The 13272-nt window shown below is 52.5% G+C and overlaps 1 protein-coding gene across 2 annotated transcripts in view; it reads left to right on the forward strand.

Moving 5' to 3' along the window:
- Positions 1-13272, forward strand: part of SERPINA10 (serpin family A member 10) — a 97707-nt gene that overhangs the window by 57524 nt on the left and 26911 nt on the right. The gene's annotated exons all lie outside the window — the stretch shown is intronic.

Raw genomic sequence — 13272 nt, forward strand, 5'->3', positions numbered from 1 at the left:
TCCCGCCCTGGCCAGCTTTTGGAGAGAGGTTGGCGACTTCTTGACGAGCGTTTTGGACCGCACTGTTAATATGAATTTAGCTTTGATAATATTTGGCCTTGCAGATAACATCAAGGGCCCCGCTGAACTGCTTCTCTTTTACTCCATTTTATTAGCTAGGAGGCAAATCTGCATAAAATGGACTGAATCAAGTTCTCCTACTCTGCTGGACTGGCAGTCTTCAGTATTAGCAGTTTCTAAATTGGATTTGGCTAGACAAGGGAGTGACAAAAAGAAGGCCTTTTGGAAGCCTCTGCAACTTAGATGGGCGGACCAGATGACAAAGTAAAAATCATGGAGTGTTTTTTTTTTTTTTTTTTTTAAATAAACCAATGATTATGCCATGTTAAAACTCTTCTAGCTGGGTGCGCTAGGTGGCGCCTGCCTGTCATGGACGCCTTCCCGTGAGGCTCCCGACGCCGGTCCCCGCAAATCCGCCTAATCCCCTCCTGGACTGCCCTGGCCGGCCACGACCTGGGCGCTGGGGTGTGTAAGGCTGCCCTGCTGCCCCACGCCGGCTCTTGAGACGCTGTGACCACCGGGGGCCTACCTGGACGACGTGCAGCCCGGCCGGCGTCGGACGCGGACGACTGCGGAACCACGATCCGGCCAGGCAGCAAATCCAGCCCGCGGCGCCCACGAGGGGCGCAGGCCTGATCCGGCCTGAGACGAGGACGCGGCGGCCGCGCGGCTGCCGCGGATGCTGAAGACACCGGCTGGGTGCTGTCCTGCCTTGCAGCTGCAGCCCGAGGCCCCCTGGCATGCTGTGCTGGGACCCCCCCCGAGCGGAGCCTGAGAGCAGGAATAGGCGGTGAGTGCGGCGGCGGAGGATCGCTTCACCGGGGCGGCTGTGGGGGTCGGGGGCGGAGGGGAGACCCCCCCATCGGGCCATGCGTCGGCGGCCGGGGAGACCCGTACCCCCGCTCCCCCCCCTCCCTCTCTACAACCTCTCCTCCTGGCTGCGGCGCTGCCCCGGCCCCGCGGCTCAGAGACTGGCCTCCGGTCCCGGGGGTGGAGGGGTCCTCACTGCTTCGGGCCGCACATCGGCGGTCGGGGGGGGTCGCTGCTGTTTCCCCCCCTCCCCCCCTCATCGTCGTTTGGGGCCCCGGATCAAGCAAGTCGACAGGCGACACCGTGCCCCCCCCCTGGGGGTGGCGGAGGGACCGCTCGGGCGAGGTATCCCCCCTGGAGAGGTGGGCTATGCCCCGGAGGGCTGGCCCTGGCGATTCCCGGCGGCGGTGCCCTTGAGGAACGACCTGCCGCCCGGGGACTGTGGGCTGCGCTGCTGGACCTTGCTTCGCTGAGAGAGGCTCGCGGCCACGACTGAGGCGGGGGATCGGACTCGTTGCCCCGCTGGGGACCCCGCCGGAGGCTGACCTCTGGGGCTGGCCGTGTCGGGCCCTGTCCGGCCGCGGGTTCTCCCCGCCGCCCCCGTGCTGGGCTCCTGTCCGCTCGAGCACCCCCTGACGCTCTGCGGGTGTGACGTTCGCTCGTTGCCCTGATTCACGGACGGCCGCCACGGATATGGGCAAAGACAAAGCCAACAAGCCAGCGTCCGGGGCCACCCAAACCAGGATGGATAAATTTACGACTACCGACAAGGGGCCCGGCTCCACGGCCGCGCCGGCCCCGGCCCCTGCCACGGACCTTGCTGCCATCCTGCAGGCCATCAACTCCTCCCGCGCCTCCCTCGAGGGCATGGTGGGAGAGGTCAAAGTGGACGTTGCTCTTCTCCGACAGGATCTGCGGAATGCCACCGCCCGCATTTCCGAGGCCGAGTCCCGGATCTCCACCGCCGAGGACGACATCCGACACCTACAGGACCAGGTTCGGGAGTTGACCACCCACTCTAAGGAACTACACCGCCGGGTCGAGGATGCAGAAAATCGCGCCCGGCGCAACAACCTGCGCTTAGTGGGATTTCCGGAGGGAGTTGAATCGGGCCGAGCGGACGACTTCATGGAGCGATGGTTCCGGTCCTGGATGCCGGCGGACAGCCTATCTCCCTCGTTCGTGGTGGAGAGAGCCCACCGCTCCCTGGCCCCCAGGCCCCCAGGTGCGCCTCCCCGGCCGTTCATCCTCAAACTTTTGAACTTCCGCGACCGGGACGCCATCCTCCGCGAGGCCCGCTGCCAGGGCGCCCTCCATTACCAGAACCACAAAATCATGATATTTCCGGACTACACCCGCGAAGTCCAAGAGCAACGCCGCTCCTACACGGAAGTGAAACAAAAGATGCGCTCTCTGGGACTCCAGTATCAGCTCCAGTTCCCGGCCCGCCTCCGGGTCGTCTTCCAGCACAAGACTCTGTTCTTTGATACCCCGCGGGCGGCCTGGGCCTGGTTGACGGAGGAGCACCCCCTGCAGGGCTCTGGACGCGGCTCGCCTATGGGTATGCGGGGGGGACGAGGAAGGCCCCGGACATCGAAGCACCGCACGTTACCCCGGGAGCGCACAGCGGAGGAGGTGATCACCACGCGCTCTGGGAGAAGGTCACGCCGAGGGTCGAGGGCCTCCTCTGCCTCCTCGGCCGCACACGCCAGTCCCGGGGCAGATGGACGGCGGACCGTGCCGCCCCGGCCCACGGGCCCTGCAACTCAGCCGGTCGAATTGGTGGACTCTTCGGACCTCTCTCGCAGCCCCAACATTTGACTCTCTTTGCTTCTTTTGGGGGAGGGGGGGCTGGGGATGCCTGGACGGGGATGGGATGCTCCGTTATCAGTGTTGCTCTTGGCCAGGGCAGGTAACTCAGGTTTGAATTTATCGGTATCAGGGGTCCACTAGCGCTCAAGCCCAAGCGTTTTAGCTTGGTGGTTCTTCCATTTGGTTCGGGCGACAGATGCTTCCGTTTTCGAAGTGTAGGGTGGGGGGGGGTTTGGGGTTGGTTTGGGGTTGTTTCTTCTCCGTTGGGAAGACTTTGTTGGTGGGGGATGACTCCCTCTTAATTGTTGTACTAAGGCATCATGTGCTGTTTGGCTTGCTCTCCTGCCCGATGTCCCGTTGTCCTTCCTCTCTGGGGGCCTGCTCAGCCGCGCCCCTACTGGCCCCCTCTCCTGTCCTAGACCCGCCTGTCCCTAGGGCCGCCATGCGCATATTATCCTGGAACGTCAATGGTCTTCTGGACCGTTTTAAACGTATGGCGGTCCTCAAATACGCGCAACGCGCTGAGATCGATGTACTCCTCCTCCAGGAGACTCACCTGTTGGGTAACAACTGCCCCTTCCTTGGCCGCTACGGTTATGACAGGGTATGGCATTCAGGTTTTGCACGGGGATCCCGAGGGGTGGCCATTTTGCTCCGCAAGTCCTTCCCCTTTGTCCTGTCCCGGGTGCATTTGGACCCCCAAGGTTTGGTAGTGGTGGTTTCTGGCAATCTGGAGGGGCGACCCCTTACCCTGATGTCCCTTTATGCGGCGCCATCCCTCTTGCAGTCGGCCCTCTCCCACGCGGCGGGTCTCCTCCCGACACTTCCGGCGGGCTCCCTCATTCTCGGCGGAGATTTCAACGCCGTCTACTGGCCTCCCCTGGACTCGACGGGCCCGGTCTCCCTGTCCCGCGTCGCCCGCGCAAAACAGCTCTCATCCTGGGCTGAATCGCAGGGCCTCTGCGATGTCTGGCGGATCTGGCACCCGCAGGCACGCCAATACACCCACACATCGGCGGCCCATCACTCCCATGCCCGGATCGACCTCATCTTTGTACCATCCACCGACTGCGCGGGGGTGCGAGATGTACGCATTCTTCCGAGGGGCCTTTCGGACCACTCGCCTGTGCTCCTCGCTCTTGGTCCCCCACCCCTCTCTGCCCGTCCGATGTGGCGTCTGAACGCCTGGTTCCTCCACGACAAGGCTTTCCGGAAGGCGGTCGGGGGCGAAATCGCCGACTACTACTCCCATAACGAGGGCTCTGTCACCTCCCCTGCCGTCTTGTGGGAGGCCGGCAAGGCGACTGTCCGGGGCGCCGCTAAGGGGCATCTGCAGCGCCAACGGCGGGCCCAATCCCAGAAGCTTGCGGAATGCGAAGCCCAAGCCTTGGAATTAGAGCGCGGTCTGGGGGAATTGGACGATGCCGCCCGATCTCGTCGATTGGCCTTCCTGCGGGAAGAGATTCGCCTCCATTCCCTGGAGGCGGCGAAGATTCTATGGCGCTCCTCGGTGGCCCGGGACTACGGGTGGGGAGACAAAAACGGCACTCTTCTCCACCGGCTGGCGACCTATCCCCGGGCGGGACGGATCATTCTGGCCATCGCGGACCCAGCGGGTGGTACTCACACAGCCTCGGTGGCGATAGCCCAGGCGTTCGCTGACTATTACTCCCAGCCATACCGCCACAGGCCGTCCACGCTCTCCCTGGGGACGACCGCGGTGACACTTACGCGGTTGCAGCCCGAGGTTTCCGAGACCCTTGATTCGCCGATCGAGCTGCAGGAGATCGAGGAGGCCATTGGCCGCTTGGCGCCTGGGAAGACCCCGGGACCCGACGGGTTCCCCCAGGAGTACTACGCTCACTATCGTGAGATGCTGGCCCCGAGGCTTCGGGACCTTTTTGCAGCCGTGGTGGAAACGGGCTCGTTCCGGCCCGAGACGGACACGGCAACCATAGTTGCCCTCCCCAAGACTCAGTCTCCCTCGCGGTCCTGCTCCGACTATCGGCCGATATCCCTTATCAACACCGAACTCAAAATCTATGCTACGGTCCTGGCACAGCGGTTGCGCCCGTCGCTTGCCTCCTTGGTCCACCCGGATCAATGCGGCTTTATGCCGGAGCGGGGCACCAGACACTGCCTGCGGCGCCTGCATCTTGCGATGGCGCACCGCGGCCGCCTTTCTCCCTATCTGGCCCTCCTCCTGGTTGACTTTGAAAAGGCCTTCGACTCCGTGGGATGGGCGTACTTGGCCGACGTCCTGGAACGCATGGGTTTCGGCCCCCGGTTCCGTGCCATGGTAGCGGTCCTGTACCCGCACCCGCGGGCCCGGGTGTTGGTCAACGGGGCTCTCTCTCGCCCGTCTCCCATAGGTCGGGGGACGCGCCAGGGTTGTCCGCTCTCGTCCCTCCTTTTTGCGTTGGCCATGGAACCCCTGGCAATGCTGATTCGCGCGGATCCCGTTCTTCGCGGATGGGAATGGCCAGCTGTGGCCCCCGATAAGATTGCCCTATACGCGGACGATGTCCTCCTCTATCTTTCCGACCCAGCGACCTCGAGGCCCCGGGTCCGCCGGATCCTCCATCGGTTTGGCCAGGCGTCGGGTCTCCATCTGAACCCCAAAAAATCTGTTCTAGTCCCGCTACACCCGTCGCGGGAATGTTTCGACTGGCAATCAGATATTCCCCTCCGGAGACTCTCCTTTAAGTACCTGGGGATCTGGGTCACCCTCCTCCCGGAACCCTGCTGGGCACTCAATGTGGCTCCAGTAGTAAACAAAGCCAGATCAGATATGCTCTGGTGGCAGGCCCTCCCTTTGAATCCGCTAGGGAGAGTCGCCTTATATAAGATGATGACCCTCCCCAAGTTTCTTTACATGCTGCAGAACACTCCATGCCCCTTTCCGCGCCCGTGGTTCCGGGACCTGGATAAGATGGTGACCAAATTCCTTTGGGGCGGTGGTCGACCTCGGCTGGCCTTGGACCGCTGCAGGGTCCCCTCCTACGACGGCGGCCTAAGCATGACCAACCTCTACCTCTACTATCTGGCCACCCAACTACTGGTGGTCCACGATTGGTTCTCAGGGGGCTGGGGCGACCCGGCTTATCGACTCGAGGTGAACTGCCTCGGGTTCTCCTCCATCCAAATCATGCTCTATGGCACAACGATCCCCCTGTCGCTCCCCGGCGTCGTGCGGGCTCCCTTTCTCGCGTGGCGCGCGGCCTTGCGACACACCAGATGGTCGGGGACGTCCACGCAACTCACTCCGCTTTGGCACGGGACGTGGCTGCGGGAGGTGGTGGGACTAACGGGCTTTCGGCAGTGGGATCTTCTCGGTATCTCCTGTCTGGGCGATATATGGCGTGGAAGCCGCATGTGTTCCTTCCAGGAGCTTCGGACCCGCTTCTCGCTGCAGCCTTCTCAATTCTACCGCTACCTTCAATTGCGCCACGCGGTTCGGGCTCACGTCCCTCTAGATTCCAGACTGCCTTCCCATAGTCCGCCTGAGGCCCAGGTGATGTTGGGGTATCTTGGGAGGGGGGGCATATCCCGCATTTATAAATCCCTAATTAACAATACACCGGTGGATTGGAGCGGGCTAAAGCAGCGATGGGAGGCTTGGGTGGGACCCCTGGATGAGGCGGACTGGAGGGACGCCCTTATGGGCCCTCGGTCGCTTACCACCTCCGCTAGGCTGCGGCTTATCCAACTTTATTACCTCCACACTGCCTATTTGACCCCGGACCACCTGTATCGTGCGGGCCTCCGCGCGGACGCCTCTTGCACTCGCTGTGGGGAGGTTCCGGCAGATTTTTTCCACATGGTGTGGTCTTGCCCTCGCCTGGGGGACTACTGGGCAGCGATCGAGGCCGATCTAGCGGAGGTCCTGGGTTGGGAGGTCCCCCACGAGCCTAGAATGGCCCTGCTGGGCATCATGGACGGGATGGACGGGTCCCGTAATGAGAAGTACTTCCTCACCACTGCCCTTATGGTGGCTAAGAGAGACATAGCGGCAGTGTGGTCACAGCCAGACCCGCCCAGAGTGGCTACCTGGAGTAGAGGGGTGGATTGGTGTGCGGCTCAGGAGCGGTCGCTATACGCTGCACGTGGCTGCCCAAAAAAATTTCGCAAGATATGGGGGAAATGGTTGGGGGGCCTGTTTTGAAGGGTGGGTGCACAGGGGGGGGGGACGGGGGAAGGGAGGGGGCGGGAGGGTTTTTGCACTTGCCTGTTGATGCTTTCCTGATTGCAGATACTGATGCCTTGTTCACTGCACTGCTGTATATTATTCCTGATATTGTTCTTTATGCCGCAAAACACAATAAAAAGAAGTTTATCAAAAAAAAAAAAACTCTTCTAGCTAAAGCCACGTACCACCAGGTTTTGTGGTGGCCTTTTTGGCGAATGTCATCTTGCTCTAAGAGCTTGGGAGGAGAGATCTCAGCGGCTTTCATGTTGACCTCTATGGTGTTTCTGATACTAGTAGGCGGGCGTCCACTTCTAACAGCCTAAGTCCCTCAGTTTCTGAGAGTAAGTACAGACACCTTGAGCGCAATTTGAAGTGAGATTAATGGCGAATGAGGTAAAAAAAAAAAAAAAAGAGTCTCTTTAACAATTCTTTTTATACACTTTGGGCTTGGTTTTAAGTGTGCAAACAACAAGGAGATTGGGTGAAAAATACTGGCATGCAGTATTCTATTCTAGCCTAGTCTTCTAGAGTATTGGGCTTTAAGTCTACCAGTAAGTAACTGTGGGGTTTCTTAGTAGCATTGTTAAAGGCTTCCAAGAAAAACTGTGTGTTTCCTGGGTACATCTGTTTAGCTATAATGGATATCTGTTGTTTGGCACAGGGCTAATAAATAAAACCAGGTATGAGGTGTTGAGAGCTATAGGTCAACTGCTCTTACCCTTGTAAAACAAGTTCTGCACGATGTAGCATATGCTTAGATTGTGATGGTGTGAATGTTGAGTAAAAGCTTTTTCTATATCAGGGTGATCCCCACATTCACTGATAAGGTTGTCTACAATCACCATGTTTACGAGGCTTGTAGGTAAGAATACATCATTGATGAGACGATTTGGTATGCCTTCTATAAATTTGATGTGTGGAAACCTTAAGGATAGTTTTGTATAAAGATCTTGACCCACAAATAAAGCCAAACAATAATGTCAGGGGTTTGAGATAAAACACTAAGAGCATTACCTAATATTTCTTTATGAAATAGGTATTACCACAATTTATGAGGCCTGCTAAAACATAGGAGAACATGTGTTGCAATCCGGTGTCCATAATCAGGGGTGGGAAGATTCTAATGCACCTTTAAAAACCGTGTGGCAGGGGTTTGTAGTCAGTGAAGAAACTTTTATCAAACACTACACGTAAGGTTTCATGTAATGGCTGGGTTGTAATTTCCCACCGTTTTTTTGGACCGGACTATGCTAGGTTGTTTTTTCCAATGATCGTTTTATCATTTTCAAGGTTGCTCAAGGTAGCGTATTTGTTCACCAGATCCTTTAGACTGTCAAAATTGATTTTGACTGTGTTGTTAACACTTAAGCTGATGCTTTTGACTTTTATACATACTGCATTGTTAGAAGTTCTGTAACAAAAGACCTTGGGACCGGCTGAGATGAACTAAACTATGTACTGATCATGTTATAGCTTGCGGGTCAATCTGCTAAATAATCACTGAGTTGGGGGTCTTCCTCCCCTAGTTTGCTCACAAATATAACAGAGTCAGTATTGTGATACAGACACCAGTCGTGAAGTTTGTTCATCCCATTGTAAAGCTCTAAACGAGCGTCAGCAGTTGTGAAGCAGGCTATGAAGATGTTTATATTTTTACAAGTTGTGGGGTACTCTTTTGTACATTTCCAATATAGTGCTGTGGTTTCGTCCTTGATAAATTCGCAGTTGGACACCTTGTAACACAGCCAAAAAAGACATTTAAACAGTTTGTCAGGATCTGTGATGATGGTAGTGTTTGACAAGCTTGCATGCTGTGCACATTTTTCCCATAAGGAATCGAAGCAGAGGCGGCGTTAACTTTGATGAAATCGGGTCTCGACCATTTACCCTCATGAGCATAGTAATCATCAATGTATTTTTGCTTTGAGGCCTCGTTAATACACCACTCTGGAAACCCAGACGCATTCTGCTTATCTCTGAGAAATACGTTAATATATTCAGAAAAGAGTTGGGTTGTAGCCCTCTCAAAGTGCCAAATTATGTGTATTTTTCCAAGTCTTTCTCCTTTCTCCAGGGCCGCCTGCACCTCAATGCTACATCAAGTCCCAGTGATCACCCTTTACTCGTCAGTATGTCTGTACTCACTTGTCTCTATAATTTCAGTGCATGTTCGACACAGGGGGAAGATTAGCTTACCATTGACTCTGTACAGTAGTACGGGTAAGTAAAGCATTCGGGGTGGGTAGACTTGACGTTTAACCAACCCAAAGTATTTGTCAATGGCTTTAAAGTCCCTATATATAATGCAGGGGTGCCCTAAGGTGTATAACTTTATCTTGTTCACAAATGTATTCAGAATCGTGAAATCGTAGTAATGTATTTTCTCACCCTCTCCCACAGCCCTATACAATTGTATAGAGTTTGTACAACCCCCCCAAATAAGGCGCTGCAGGGCTCCAAATGTTAGGATAACTCATTGCTCTTAATGAAGGAGCAGAGTTCCACATCTGATGTTAACATATCTAGCCACTCTTGCTCCTAGAGGGATCTCAGTACAAAACCACAGTTTTCATCATATTTTGACTTTAACAGAGTGCATGTGCAAGTGTTCAAATTTGGTGCCACGGGTTATTAAACTTGTGGGGTTTGTAGCAGTGGGGAGAAATCATGTTAAAAGCAATTGTATTCAAAGGCTGCTGGCACGCTGTTAATTACAGCATATCCAACTAGGAAATAAGGGCCAAAACGGTATTCACCGCCCTGCATGGCGTGTTGGATGAAGATGTTTCACTTGTCAGAGACATACATGAGCCATTGAGTAGAGGGGGTGGATAACACTTTAGTTTACCGTTATAGTGGTCAGGCAGCACCAGAGCTATACTTTTAAATTGTAAAAACGTGCTTGTAGATCGACATACACATGGAAGCCAGAGTGAAGTGTTGAAAAGGGTCCAAGTACTTAATGGATTTTTGTCATCTTGGGAATATTGCGGTTCAGAACATTTTCTTGTTTTGTCATCTGAAGAGATTGCAAACTTTTCTCAAGATGATTACATCTGTCTGACAGTAAGCTTTAAACTTGGTTAGAAAATGAAATGTCTTTTCGCGAATTTTACCATACCACTGTAGAAAGCTCTCTTTATCCATTGGCATCATAAACTCAACCACATACCTGTCGGGCAGAGGCATGACACCCTCATAATTCTGATTCACCCAGGTGTTATAAAAGTGGGCAAAATAACCTTCACAACCTGGAAAACTGAAGGCTTTTGGCAACTTTCAAAATTTCATGGGTAGAAAATTCAAAGTATCTATGAACCTTATATGTAAAGAAACAGATGTTAACAGCATCATTTTGGAGCCCTGGGTGATGAGTTCTACAGGTATCTTTTCACAAATCATATTTTGAAAAATAAATAACGAGTCATTCGATTTTGAGTTTGAATTTTTTCTGCATGAATGTGTTAAGGAATTCGTTAGCACAAGAAGGGCCTACAAACTTCCAGTTTTCATCAGAAGCTAGATGGTGCACAGAAATAAAGTTAGGCTGGTGCACTCCAGTCTCTTGGGTACACTCTATATTGAAAACTACGTAGTCTTCTGTTTTGGTCTAAAGCCGGCCTTTAGTCACGTAACACATGTGTTCCGTTCCCAGTGTAAAAGATTCCTTACATCGGGGGCATTTCATACCTATGCAGTCTTTATCAGGGTCTGTGTAGCACCCACATCCTGTAGTCTCTTTTAGGGATGCACTGAACAACCCATGTGTGTATACTTAAGCAGTTTTGGAGCAACAAACTAAATTACATCTAGGACTTCTAAACATCTGATCGTCGACTTTGATGCAGCCGTCCCTTTCACACATTTTATAATGCATTTCACACTGAAAAGCTGTCTGTGTGTTGTAAATGTGATTGCAATGGGTGCACACGTACTTATCTCCTAGAAACCCCTTCAGGTTCAAGATATCGCAAAACTGATTTTCATGATGGAGAATGTAAACCATCTTGCTTTTCACAGGCTCTGCGAATGTGAAGTAGTTCCACGATCCGCTGTAGTAAAGACCTTTTACAAGGACTGCAAAATATTTCTCAAAAAGGCTCAGTTCCCCAAAGCCTACCAGTCTGTTAGGTGGTATTTCAGGCACAGCATGGGCTTCAGCCTCTCTAGACCGGACGACTGCATCAGTAGTGCTGCAATACATTAGTAAGCCAGCGATAATAGTTGCCAGATAGGTGTTGGTCAGGACGGTGTTAAAGTTGAGCAACCACCGTTATTTTTTTTTCGATGACTTTCCTGTAAAAGATACTCTTTTAAAGATCTGGACACACCCCCTCGCGACCCCGACCATCGAGGGCGACTATTCTGAAGGTCCCAAATGCTGCTATTTCTGCTTTACTCTGTAAAAGTACTTAAGAAACGTTTTCTAAAAATTACACATCGTCAAACACATCGTGCAGTGAGCGTCTGGTGAACAAGGGGCTATCCGTACCCTGCCCGTGGAAGCAAAGCTGAAAGAAATCATTTGTGCGCATGTCAAGTAACAAGCACTCTATAGCGTTTGTACAGCCTGGTGCTTAGCTAAAATCCCATGATCAGATGAGTTTATGTGGTCTAAGTTAACAAACCTGAATTCTTTGTAATATTTTGCAGCGTTAAATATCTCTACATTTTGCCAGTAGCATTTGACGCTCTCTAAAAACACCATCTCTGAATCCTCAGATTGGGGGTTTGTGGTGGAAGTTGAGCTCTCCGGAAAATCATTTTGGAATGGCTGATTCTGAGGCAGCATATTTTTAAGCCTTCTTGGATCTAACTTGTGCAATTTTAGGATGCGCTGTCATGGTATTTGAAACTTTTAGGTCCTGTCTGTAGGGCTTTAACTTCTGTTTGGCCAAGAGGCCTCGTAAGAGCAGCAATGGTTTAATAAGGATGTCTTGTACCTTTGTTTTATATCTGGAACTTTGGACTGGGTTATTAATAAAGTTGGAACACTCACGATTTAGGGAGCGCTGCAGACCATGTCAAGATGAAATAGCCTCTACGTCTGAAACGGCCGATTCGCAAGTTGTAACACCTCGCTTCTAAACCATTGTTCCCTCTAGGTTATCTCCTTCTGTACACATGGTTTCTGTATTCCACAGTTTTGTGGCATTAGAGTTCATATTGGCTTTTAGTTTTCTGAAAAACAGATGCATGTTATTCATTTATGACCCTATTACAGCTTTGTTGGGCTAAAAACCCATATTACAGGGCATTATCTTTGAAAGTAGGGGTGGGGCGTATATTACTCTGAATCCCCAGAGCACCACTCTGTGGCTACCCCCATCAAAATGGTTCAGAAGGTCTAGAATTGGAGGGATCAAAAAAAGCGGTCCTCTTGTCTCTACACTAACCCCGGGCGGCGTACTCCGCTCCGCCAGTGGAGTTTCAGAGTTTTACCAACTCTGTGCTCCGCTGGGAACGCAAAGTGGAGGCAAAAAGTACGTCCCTCAGCCCCTGCGTCACCGGCCCCAAAAAAAAGTGTAAAAACCCATTTACCTGCTCTCTCGCGTCTGCGGACTGCCCTCCTCCTCGCTGTGGTGTCTCCTCGTTGCCGCCGCCGCTGTCCAAGCAAGACGTAAAACGTAGGGGGTTGCGACCGGCAATGAGGAAGAGGGCGGCGGCAACGGGGAGACACCACGTCGAGGAGGAGGGCAGCCCGCAGACACAAGCTAGAAGGCAAGTGTTTTTTTTACCCTTTTAAAAAAAAATCAGAGCGGAATTCCACAGAGTGTTTTTTTTTTAACTCCGTGGAACTCAACCCAGGCTTACTCTTCACCCCCCATGCACGGGCCTGTCGCTCAGTTCTTTGAAGCAGTCTGCTACTGTCCTTTACCTCCTTGTAATGCCCCGGTTTAAGCAACAGATTTTATATATACAGTGCTTTCGACAATGCCTACAGCCTCAAAAACAACACAATGAAACAAATAACGTGCTTCATCCCTCTTCTGCAAAACCTTTTGTAAAGCAAGCCACACGGGGGGCCTTGAGATTTCTCAGTTAAAAAAAACTGGTTTACACATGTATTTTAATACTTACAGGATATTATCAAGGGCTACATTGTCACCATTTACGCTTTCACATAAGACAGCACTCCCCCCCATAACTAACTCTCTTTTGCAGTGCATGAATCTATATACACACACATGTATTTTATTCTGCACAGTGAGGTGATCTGCTTTGGGGGGCTGTAACCCTTTCCATATTTACCACTAAGCACTTCAAGCTGACACAAACTTGATTGTTACTTTTTCTTCTTATAAAGAACAAACATTTTCAAACCCTAAAAATAAGAAAGCGTGCAATGCAATACATTGAAGAGAAAAAATAATGTAACGTTTTTGGAACCTACCTTCTTA

The sequence above is a fragment of the Triturus cristatus genome, chromosome 9 (genome assembly GCF_964204655.1).
Source record: "Triturus cristatus chromosome 9, aTriCri1.1, whole genome shotgun sequence".
Classification (NCBI taxonomy): domain Eukaryota; kingdom Metazoa; phylum Chordata; class Amphibia; order Caudata; family Salamandridae; genus Triturus; species Triturus cristatus.